The following is an 11,160-nucleotide window of genomic DNA, read 5'->3' on the forward strand; positions in this document are numbered from 1 at the left end:
TTTGTATGATCATCCATAAACTTAAACCATGAGTAGGGCAATTTCTTATCATCAATTTCATCCTCTCCCAAGATTGTGCAACATGTTCATGATCAAGTTCCTTAAAATTCATTATATCGTTCCTAAGGGAGATAATCTTAGAGGGAGGAAAATACGTGGAAATAAAAGCACCTTTACACTTATTCCATGAATCAATACTATTTTTAGGCACAGATAAATAGCAAGTTTTAGCACGATCTCGTAGTGAGAACGGAAATAGATTCAATTTAACAATATCATTATCCACAAATTTTTTCTTTTGCATATCACACAACTCAACGAAAGTATTTAGATGGGATGCAACATCTTCATTCGGACTACCAGAAAATTGTTCTTTCATAACAAGATTCAAAAAAGCGACATTAATTTCATAAGATTCTGCACTAATGGCGGGAGCTACCGGAGTACTAATGAAATAATTATTATTAGTGTTGGAAAAGTCAAACAACTTGGTATTTTCTTGAGACATCGTGACAAAGCAAGCAATCTAGCACACAAGCAAACAAAAAGCAAATGAAAAGACGAACAAAATGAAGGCAAATTAAAAGGCAAATATATTTGTTTTTTTTTAAACGTTGTAGAAGTGGGGGAGAGGCAAATGGCAAATAATGTAAGTGCAAGAGATGAGAGTTTATGATATGTACTTGCTAGACTTGATGTAGAACATCCCTTGTAGGGCTGGGCATTCAGTTTATATGGTTAATACGGTTCGGTTTATTCAGTTTTTTATAATTCCAGTTTTACAAAAATGGCCACCGAAATAATCACACAAAATTTAAACATTGAACCATATTAACTGAAATATATCGGTTTAGTTTGTTTGGTTAACCGGAAAACCAAACTACATGCACCCATAAGTCTATGTGTCATGACTCGTCAGTGAGGTAAACACTGTATAGAATGCACAAAACATCTAGTTTCATGAGGCACGCGTAGATATACTAGAAGAACCATGATCGGATCCATATTTCTACTTGCTGGAAGGATTCACTAGCCCTTGACTATTGTTGCATGCAAAATAATAGTAAAATAGTTCAAATAGATTGAAGTAATCAGTAGCATGAGTGTTGTTACGTACGACTTATATTGAGTTACTGGATTTTTTTAGCATGTGCTAAGAGATTATAACTTAGGACAAGAGAAAGGTGTACGTGTGACTCTGAGCGATCGGCCGGGTGTCCCCCGGAACCATATATTTAATTAAATATAAAAATACTACGTACAAGCCTGGACCAACAATTGGATTAGGCCAATTGGCCTACTGAGCTATTGATTGTTGCGCTTCACTTCGGTTTCTTCGGTGAATACAATTTTCTAGAGATGGAAACCGAACGCAATCCCAAACACCGAATAGCACCCATGTTTCACACTGAACCATAAAAACCGAACACCGAATAAGCCATCAAATCGGTTAATACGATTCGGTTCGTTTCGGTTTTTTGGTTTTTGGTGTCAAAGTGCTCACCCCTACTCCCCGACAATAGCGCTAGAAATTTGCAAGTTGACCGGAGACTATCTTGACTTCATCCTCCATGGCAACGGTGCCAGAAATTCTTCCTATTACCTCTTGAGCTTGCATTGATTTTTCCCTTAAAGAGGAAAGGGTGATGCGGCAAAGTAGAGATAAGCATTTCTCTCAGTTAAGAACCAAGGTATCAATCCAGTAGGAGGAACAAGCAAGTCCCCTATATATGCATCTGCACAAACTAACAAACACTTGCACACAACGTGAAAAGGGGGTTGTCAATCCCTTCACGGTCACGAACAAGAGTGAGATCTAATAGAGATAGGTATAAAAGATAAAGAAAAGAGCAAACTAAAGTGAATATAAATAAATTGCAGCAAGGGATTTTTGGGTTTTTTGGTTTATAGATCTGAAAATATATGATGGAAAATAGAGTCGGGGCCATAGGTTTCACTAAAGGCATCTCTCTTGAATAAAGCATAAGGTGGGTAAACAAATTACTGTTGAGAAATTGATAGAAAAGCGCATAATTATGACGATATCTAAGGCAATGATCATGAATATAGGCATCACGTCCGTGTCAAGTAGACAGAAATGATTTTGCATATAATACTATTACTCCACACATCGACCGACTCCTGCCTGCATCTAGAGTATTAAGTTCATAAGAAGAGAGTAATGCCTTAAGCAAGATGACATGATATAGAGGGATAAACTCAAGCAATATGACATAAACCCCATCCTTTTAAGCTTAATGGAAACAATACAATATGCGCCTCGCTGCCCATTCTGTCATTGGGAGAGGACACTGCAAGATTGAACCCATCACAAAGCACTTCTCCCATTACAAGAAAAACAAATCTAGTTGACCAAACCAAATCAATAGATCGAAGAGAATTACTAAGCTATCGCAATCATGCATAAAATAGTTCAGAGAAGACTCAAATAATATTCATAGATAATCTGATCATAAATCTACAATTCATCGGATCTCAACAAACGCATCGCAAAAGAAGATTACATCGAATAGATCTCCAAGAACATCGAGGAGAACATTGTATCGAAGATCAAAGAGAGAGAAGAAGCCATCTAGATACTAGCTATGGACCCTTAGGTCCGTGGTAAACTACTCACGCATCATCGGAAGGGGATCAAGGTTGATGTATTGGCCCTCTGTAATCAAGTCCCCCTCCGGTGGAGTGCCGGAAAAGGCCCCAAGATGGGATATCACGGGAAGAGAAGCTTGCGGTGGCGGAAAAGTATTTTTGGTGTGCCCTCTGGTATAGGGGGGATATCTGAGAATAGATAGTGGTCCAATTAGGGTTAAAGGAGTCCTGAGGGGCCCACAAGCCCTAAGGGCACCTCCTCCCCGGCGCGCGGCCAGGAGGCTTGTGGCCTCCTCGTGGGTCCTCTGGCTTCCACTCCAAGTCTCATAGGTTTCTTCTAGTCCAAGAAAAATCCGTAAAGTTTTAATCCGTTTGGAATCCATTTGATATTCCTTTTCTGTAAAAGTCAAAAACAAGGAAAAAAAATAGAAACTGGCATTGGGCTCTAGGTTAATAGGTTAGTCCCAAAAATAACACTCCCTCCGTCCCGAAAAACATGTCGCAGGGGGTTTCAAATTTAAACTGTCACACTTTTTACAAAAACACCCTTCCGCAACTTTGAATTCTCTAAAATCAACCCGCACGCAGGCTCCAGGCGCGGGAAGATCCTGCCGCCGGCCAGGCTCCAGGGCGGTGGATCTCCTGCCGTTGGCCAAAACGGCTGCTGCCGGTCGGTCGCTACTTCTCCCCTGATGTCGGTCGCTACTTCCGCACAGGAGCTCCCCCGACACTCCAAAAACGATCTCGTCTCCTCCCACGCCGACAGCGGTGTCGGCACAGGAGCTCGGGACCGTCGCACCTCCTTAGTCCTCCCCGAGCATACCAAGAGCTCCTCCTCGCCCATACATACGTCCTCCCACTACTAGGGAAAAGCCTAGCAACAGCGCGGGTTTTAGGCCTATTAGTAGCGCGGGTCGATGCGCTACTGATAAGGCGCTACAGCTAACGTATAGCAGTAGTGTGCCTCCGCCGCGCTACTGCTAAATCGGCTTAGTAGTAGCGTGTTCGTGGAGGTGCGCTACTGGTAATTAGTAGGAGCGCTTCTCCTTGCCCGCGCTGCTACTATTATTTCGTATTTTATTTCTTTTTTATTTCATGTTGTATTCGTACACCTTTACACAAGTTTTCATACAACAGAAATTTAGAAATTGTTTTGAAATCATAATGAGTTATTACATAACGGGGTGAAAGAACCGTGGACTAGTTTCAAGTGGATGGACATCCACATGAAACTAATCCGCGGTTCTTTCACCCCGTGATGTAATAAATATCATCATCATCATCATATCATTAACAACTTATCATCATAATACATCATTGTCATATAACACCTCCTCAAGATCATCATTTTCATCAATGAGACATCACATAGCAAATTGGTCACTAGTCGTAATCACAAGTACTCCTCGTCATCAACTCTAACACATTGTATCACATAATAAACATATTGTACCTCATAGGACCTACTATATTCTCTAAGGTAAAATAGCAAAAAACAAGATAGCCCCTGGCTCTCCATTATGGAGAATGCAGATTATCCTGTCTCCAATTCTTGCCTTTCTCTTAATGTTGCTTCCAAGAACCTCCTTACGAATGTCCAAACATTTTTTCCACTCTTTGATTAGCATGTGTTCACCGGTTTCAGAAATACGATATGCACAGATGAGATCCGTAGGATGACCTGGCTGTATGTTCAGAACTTCAAGGTGACCATTGTAATACATCAGATGAGGCACACAATCCATCAGGATTTTCTGTTGAAAAACATAGTAATAACTTCGTAGTTAGCAATGATGTACTAGTTTTAGAAGTATGAAAAAGATGAATGGATGTCGTAATAGTAAAAAATCTTACCAGGGTATCTCCATAGAAGTTATCGTGGTTCAACACGTGCACTAGTGGCACGTATTCACCATAATTTGGAGGAGTTCGATAATAGGTATTGTAATTCTCAAGAAAAGTACAATAAGCAATCAGATGACTTTTCTCCTTATAAGTTAATTCGGATCCATCAGTGTAGGGGGTTTTGTCTACCATCATCTGCACATTCTTTGAAGATTCAAAATAAGCTGTCAATGGAAATAAGCTGTCAACTATTTTGAAATAAACAATATAAATTAGTTAATAACTATGTTTGAGAAACTCACATTGCGGTAGAATCGGAAGCGTATCAATAAGGACCCAAATGTCCATATTGTCTTGCTCGATGTCAGGATTACCAAGATCCATGGCGACAATCATACACTCATAAAAACCATACATTTTGCAAAGTGCTTCCCAATTGTGGCAACCAAAATGGGTCACGCTTTGAGAATTGTACAGATTTACTTCAAAATCGATATCATGATGGGTCCTTAGGTGTATTTTCTTTGTTTCAAAATTTTCATGGTCTTCAAAAACCCATCCTCTCCAAGACATAGCGTCTTGCATGGCATGGGATAAGCTAGTCGAATTGTAAAAGATGAAAATTAGACGTTGAAATAGTTGAAGTCATGCTTAATTACGAAAAAAACACTTGTCGTTGTTGCGTACCGTTTCAACATCGAAGGTCTCCTCGAGCTTAATGCTGAAGCGCCGATCTTCATCCAGCTCAACGAACTTGTCGCACATACCTCGATCGTCGTGGCACCAGCTGCACTCCCCCGGGAGACTGTCGTCGTCCGAGTACGACATTTCCTACGTTCATAATTCAAAGATTAAACTTGTACAATTAAATATATGTACTAAAAACCTAAATTAGATCATTATTTTTCAAAAAAATCCAGACCACTCGATATTTCCTACATATTCTAGCACAAGTCATGTCAGAATTCACGGAAAAATCCGGCATGACCTTTGCTAAAAAAGGACATATCGAGCGCCTAAAATTTGTCGAAACGGAAATTAATCAACACTCTGGCAAAACATAGGCCGCTCGGAGGTGTAACCAAAACATGACCGGGGACTCCGGCAAAACAAGCGCCTGAAACTCATAAAGGACTCATACTGACATGGAGATTTGCCTGGTCTCACCTCGAGGTCGGAGGGGGTCGGCGACGGGGACGACGGCGGGGATGATGGAGGGGCTCCTTGATTTCTGCAAAAGCAAAAACCCTATTAATTCAACTAGTACATCCCGAATAATTGCTTAAACTAAAAAATAACAACAAATATGACATGTTCAACTAGTTCTATTAATTCAACTAGTTCTTACTAAATATAAACTTACTATAAATAGAAAAAAACTAGTTCTTTCTAATAATAAAGTAGTTCAACTAGTTATTTTAATTTTCTTACTAAAAATACATTAGTCCTATTAATTCAACTAGTTTATTAATTTACTTACTAAACTAGTTCAACTAAAACTAAACTAGTTCAACTAAAACTAAACTAGTTCTATTAATTCAACTCGTTCTTACTAAATATAAACTTACTATAAATAGAAAGAAACTAGTACATCTACTACTACTAATTAACATCTACTACTACATCTACTACTGCTAATTATACAACTAGTTTACCATCACTACTACTAATTAATATCTACTACTACTAAAAATCATTATCTATGAACCCTAAATTAACATCTACTACTACTAAAATCATCTACTAACTAAGCAAAGAGAGAGGGGGTGGGGGCTTTACAGAGAGGGGAGAGACGGTGGCGGGGAGGTGCTTGGCAACGGAGGTAGGGGTGGCGAGGGCGGGCTCGGGATCAGGAGGCGGCGGTCCTGGGCGGGCTCAGGCGGCGGCGGTGAGGTCGAGAGCGGCGGCGGGCTCGGGCGGCGGCGGTGAGGGGAGGCTCGGGCTCGGGCGGCGCGGCGCGACAGGGGTAGGGGAACAGGGGAAAGGAGGACTTAGCGAAATTTTGAGCCGGGGTGGTGGTTAAGTCGAACTAGCAGTAGCGCTCGTAAGGAAAACGCGCTATAGCTAACTTATCTATAGCGCGTTTTACATAAAAACGCTACTGCTAATGGAAGTAGTTATTTCTTTTGTTTATCCCAAAATCAGTAACGCTTTGTCCTGAAAAAACGTTGTAAGTCTAAGCAATGTGAAAACATCAAAAATATACATTGGTCATCATTGATCTTTTTGTGTAAAATCTAAATAGTCAACATGAATCCTCACTGTACCTGTATAGGTACAGGCGAGGATTCATATTGCAGCTACAAATCATACACATATAGTTCAATGAAGACCAAGTGCTCGAGATAGGTTGAGAAGTAACATATTTAAGGTGGTAAACACCTTGTTCGCTTAGCAGTATGGGACTAAACTTAATTAGTTGTGGTGATACTTAACAGCAGCGAGTTTCTAAGAAAAACGCTGCTACTGAGTACTTTAGCAGTAGCGCGTCCCCCGGAAGGTCGCTACTACTATATCTAGCCGGGAGGCAACACCGTGGCAAATATAGTAGTAGCGCTTGTTCCGCATAGAGCGCTACTACTACTTAGATATTAGTAGCGCTGCTCTCTGGAGCTCGCTACTGCTAATTAGCAGTAGCGTCTGGTTTTAAACCACGCTGCTGCTAAGATTCGGTGTATAAGGTTTTCCCTAGTAGTGTCCTTGAGCCACGCTTGCTGGGAAGCCGTGGATCGACGGAATCGATCCCGTCTCCTCCCACTCCGGCCGCCGATTCCGCACACGAGCTCAATGCCATCGCTCCTCCTATGGCTTCCCCGAGCTGATCAACAGCTTCAGGGTGATCTTCGGGTCCTCCAGGTCGCCTTTCCGCTGTCGATTGGTTGCTGGTTCTCCTGGCCGTGGTGGTCTGCCGCTCACCGCCATTGGAGCTCGTCATTAGCTCCTCTGGTGACCAAAAACCAGCGCCGCCGCCACCCAAGCTCGGGTGCGTGCACGCTCTCCCATGCTCCATGCTTGCCGGTGGAGCTCGTGCTCGTGCTGCACTGTTGTTCTTCGCTGCTGATCATCTCTGGAGAAGAAGGTATAGTGTAATCTCTGATCTATAGATTGATTTGTAGCAACTGTTGTTGTTCCTTTTTGTAATCTCTCAGTGATGTTGTTGTTGCAAGCATAAGGAGTAGACATCCAGTGTAATCTCTTCGTGCTGCTGTTGCTTCCTGTAATAATGATCATTAATACAGTACTCATTCAGAGATGACATTAAGATGGTATTCAGATTGAAGCAGAAACATAATGGAAAATAGTCCACTCTCAAAAAATGACCTGTAATTTTGTCATTTACTCCCAATCAAAATTACAAAGAAAAGAGAGGGCACCCATATGTCCAAATCATGAATCACAACTCTAAAGTTGAATGATGTGAAGTGAATGAACTAAAGAGGGACTAAGCATGTTGTGTGTTGTATGTCAGGTTTCAGGCTTCAGTTAATCTGTACTCCAGTTAGCCAATCATCTAATTGAAACAAAATTGCAGTATATAATCTGGTCAAATTGTACTTGCAAGATAAATTGAACTGTTTGACACTTCTCATGTCATAGTCTTTGCCAGTTTAGTTAACTGAAAATAGTAGAGTAAATCTGGGCACACCATTCTTGTTTGCAGTAAGATGAATGTATTACAGCTAACTTGGGCAATTTACTGCATAAGAAAGTTTTAGGCTCTCAGACATCAGCTACACATGGTCCCTCTTGCCTCCTCTTTTCCAGTTTAAAGAATTGTTCTACAGACGGAGAGAAGTACTATAAATAAACAAGTTAATCTGAGGAAGGTTTCCTTGAGTAACATAGCTAGTTAATTACTCCTACAAGATGTTTGATCAGTTCTGTGTTATCTTTCAGGCAATAAACAATTGTCCTCGGAAACAACTACACAGAGTATAATTCACAAGTTGACATCACACTTTACAAAAGCACATCTTAGTTTACAGGAGTACATCTCACATTCACTAAAATTCAGTAGACAGAGAATAAGTGGTTCAGAGAATACACACATTCAGTAAATTCAGTAAAGATGAACTAGAGAAGAGAGGTTCATACCCAGGTTGTAAGAGTATATAAGGGGTATTTTCACCAACTTACAGAGAGTATTTGAAAATTTGGTCACTATAGGACCACTACACTACTCCACGTCACTACTGTTCAGAAACAAACTTGGCTGAAAATTCAGTCATTCTAAAATTCTAAAATGCATTAACAACATTTAAATTGAGTTAACTATTTTTTTTAGAAACACACACAACACAGGATGTGAAGATGACCCGGCTATTTTCTAGAAACAGAATTCGGAGTGGTTCAAAAAGATCCATTCCACTGACATAATTCAGTTAACTGTTTCAAGCTGAACTAGTTCACTGAAACCTGTGCACACAATTTAAAATTATTTTTCAATTAAACATTTAAATAAAAAACTACAGTAGATCATGACTCAATAGCTAGACTAGTTCACTAAAAGAAAAAGAAAAAGCACAAGATCAGGACTCAAGCTGAGACTAGTTTCTGATTTACTCATGATTGATAATGTCAAATTGCTTTGCTTTACAACCAATGAGGAGGCCCACATCATGGAGTACTTTACTCTTTGTTAATTAGCGTTACTTTACTCTTTCTTAGTAAGAAACAAGCATTTAGAATGGTTTTAATTTGTTTCCATGATGAGAGTAGCAGATAATTAAGCCGAACAAATAATTCATGCAAGCTTAGCTTCTAGCTAGCTACACCACAAGTGCTAGTGCAGCAGAAACTACAGTCACGAAGTTTCTATAGTAAGCCCGCCGTAGCACCGTCAAAAAAAGAAATAAAGTGACCATAGTCCCCTATTATGGAAAGCTACACTACAAACCAAATGAAAAAGAATTAGCAGCATTCACTTGAACATGGTTTGATTTGCTTAATTACCTGATAGCATGCTGATAAAAGAACTCTAACACCGAGACGTGATGTCACTGCCTTAATTTAACCCAACTAGAGGAGACCTCTGCATCAGCACTACAATGTAAGCTACCATGCCAGCATGACCTATGTCCCGGATATAAAGAAAAGGGTGTGAAACCAGATACAAGTTGTAGAAGAACTAGTTTCTATCTCATCTTGCTTTACATCTCTCTCTCTCTCCCAATCATGGCCAGATTGAAAGCATCAAACTTTAGCGGCAATCAGTAAACAAACGCCGATGAATTATTGACGCGTTACATTGGCTCTAGATGTGTGAATGGGTCGCTTAATCTTCTGAATCTTTGGATCAAACTAGAAATGCCCACATCAAGGAGCAAATTGACAGTTTTGACAGTGAACTTTAGTCTGAATCTTAGCATCAAGTAGTTTCAGTACTCACCTCTGAATATGAAATCTTGAACAGGAGTGGACGGCCTTGTGGTGCTGGATGATGGTGCCGTGGCTGAACAGGAGTGGACGGTGTCGTCTACCTGCTGGCGACAGCGACACGGGATGGAAGGCGGCATCGGCTTGCTGGCGAAGAAGCTGCGGCATGGCGGGGCCACCGGCCGAAGATGACGCGGCGGCGGCGGGGTGGGGCTGTGGGGGGAAGGGATGAGGTCGACGGAGGCTAGCCGGCGAGGAGGTGATCCACGACGCGCAGGTGAACCAGGCGGCGGCAAAAATCGAACCTTGTCGCTTGCTCTGTTTTGGCAGGGGAACAAGGCAGCGGCGTGGGGGGTAGGCGATGGCTACATGGTGCGGCGGAGAGGTGGTGGGGGGAGCAAGGTGGCATGGGGCGTGGGGCGGAGGGTCGGAGGCAGCGCCGTCGCCGGAGTGGGTTAGCGACGAAGAGAGCGAGGAAGGAGACGGGGTGGACTGCGGGTTTGGTCGGGAAAGTTCAAAGGACTAAATTGCGAAAAATCCCTTGCGACATTTTTTTCGGGACGGAGGGAGTATAAAATAGCATATTAATGCATACAAAACATCCAAAACAGATAATATAATAGCATGAAACAATAAAAAAATATAGATGTGTTGGAGATGTATCACTCACTAAGAAGATCGGGCCACCCCTTAACAGGAATGGTTGCCACATTATGCGGATTAGCTAACCAAGTGTGACGCCCCACAGGAAGGGTGATACCATACCTAGTGCTACTTGTGAGCTGCGTTGGGATTTCCTCGAAGACGAGAGGATGAGGCAGTGCAGTAGAGATAAGTATTTCCCTCAGTTAAGAACCAAGATTATCAATCCAGTAGGAGAACCACACAAAACCTCGTTAGTAGCACCTGCACACACAAAAGCAAATACTTGCACCCAACGCAAACAAGGGGTTGTCAATCCCCTCGGCGGTTATTTGCAAGGATCAAATCTCGTAGTGGTAGATAGATAAATAAAACACAAAATATAATGGTAAATAAATAGTAGCAAGGTATTTTTGGATTTTATATATGATAAAAAGTAGAACCAGGGGCCATAGTTTTCACTAGAGGCTTCTCTCCTGAGCACAGAAAGTATGGTGGGTGAACAAATTACTGTTAGGCAATTGATAGAAAAGTGCATAGTTATGACAATATAGGCATCACGTCTGATACAAGTAGACCGACTCCTGCCTGCATCTACTACTATTATGCCACCCATCGACCACTATCCAACATGCATCTAGGGTATTAAGTTAATGAAAACGAAGTAACGCCTTAAGCAAGATGACA

At 41.5% G+C, this 11,160-nt stretch overlaps 1 long non-coding RNA gene across 4 annotated transcripts; it reads right to left on the reverse strand.

Moving 5' to 3' along the window:
- Positions 1 to 3,935: 3,935 nt before the first annotated feature.
- LOC125551371 (uncharacterized) lies at positions 3,936 to 10,359 on the reverse strand. Of its 4 annotated transcripts, XR_015600786.1 has the most exons (7): positions 9,845 to 10,354; positions 6,235 to 7,670; positions 5,623 to 5,686; positions 5,143 to 5,286; positions 4,758 to 5,053; positions 4,465 to 4,679; positions 3,936 to 4,364 (listed from the first exon to the last, which is right to left on the reverse strand). It is a non-coding gene; the product is annotated as an uncharacterized LOC125551371 (long non-coding RNA). The 4 variants fall into 4 exon arrangements; XR_015600788.1 differs by having other exon boundaries at positions 4,465 to 4,650; positions 5,623 to 7,670; positions 9,845 to 10,359; XR_015600787.1 differs by having other exon boundaries at positions 4,465 to 4,659; positions 5,623 to 7,670; positions 9,845 to 10,359.
- Between the last annotated feature and the right edge of the window lie 801 nt (positions 10,360 to 11,160).

Source organism: Triticum urartu, chromosome 4A, assembly GCF_056163025.1.
Source record: "Triticum urartu cultivar PI428250 chromosome 4A, HENAU_Tu73, whole genome shotgun sequence".
In the NCBI taxonomy this organism is placed as follows: Eukaryota; Viridiplantae; Streptophyta; class Magnoliopsida; order Poales; family Poaceae; genus Triticum; species Triticum urartu.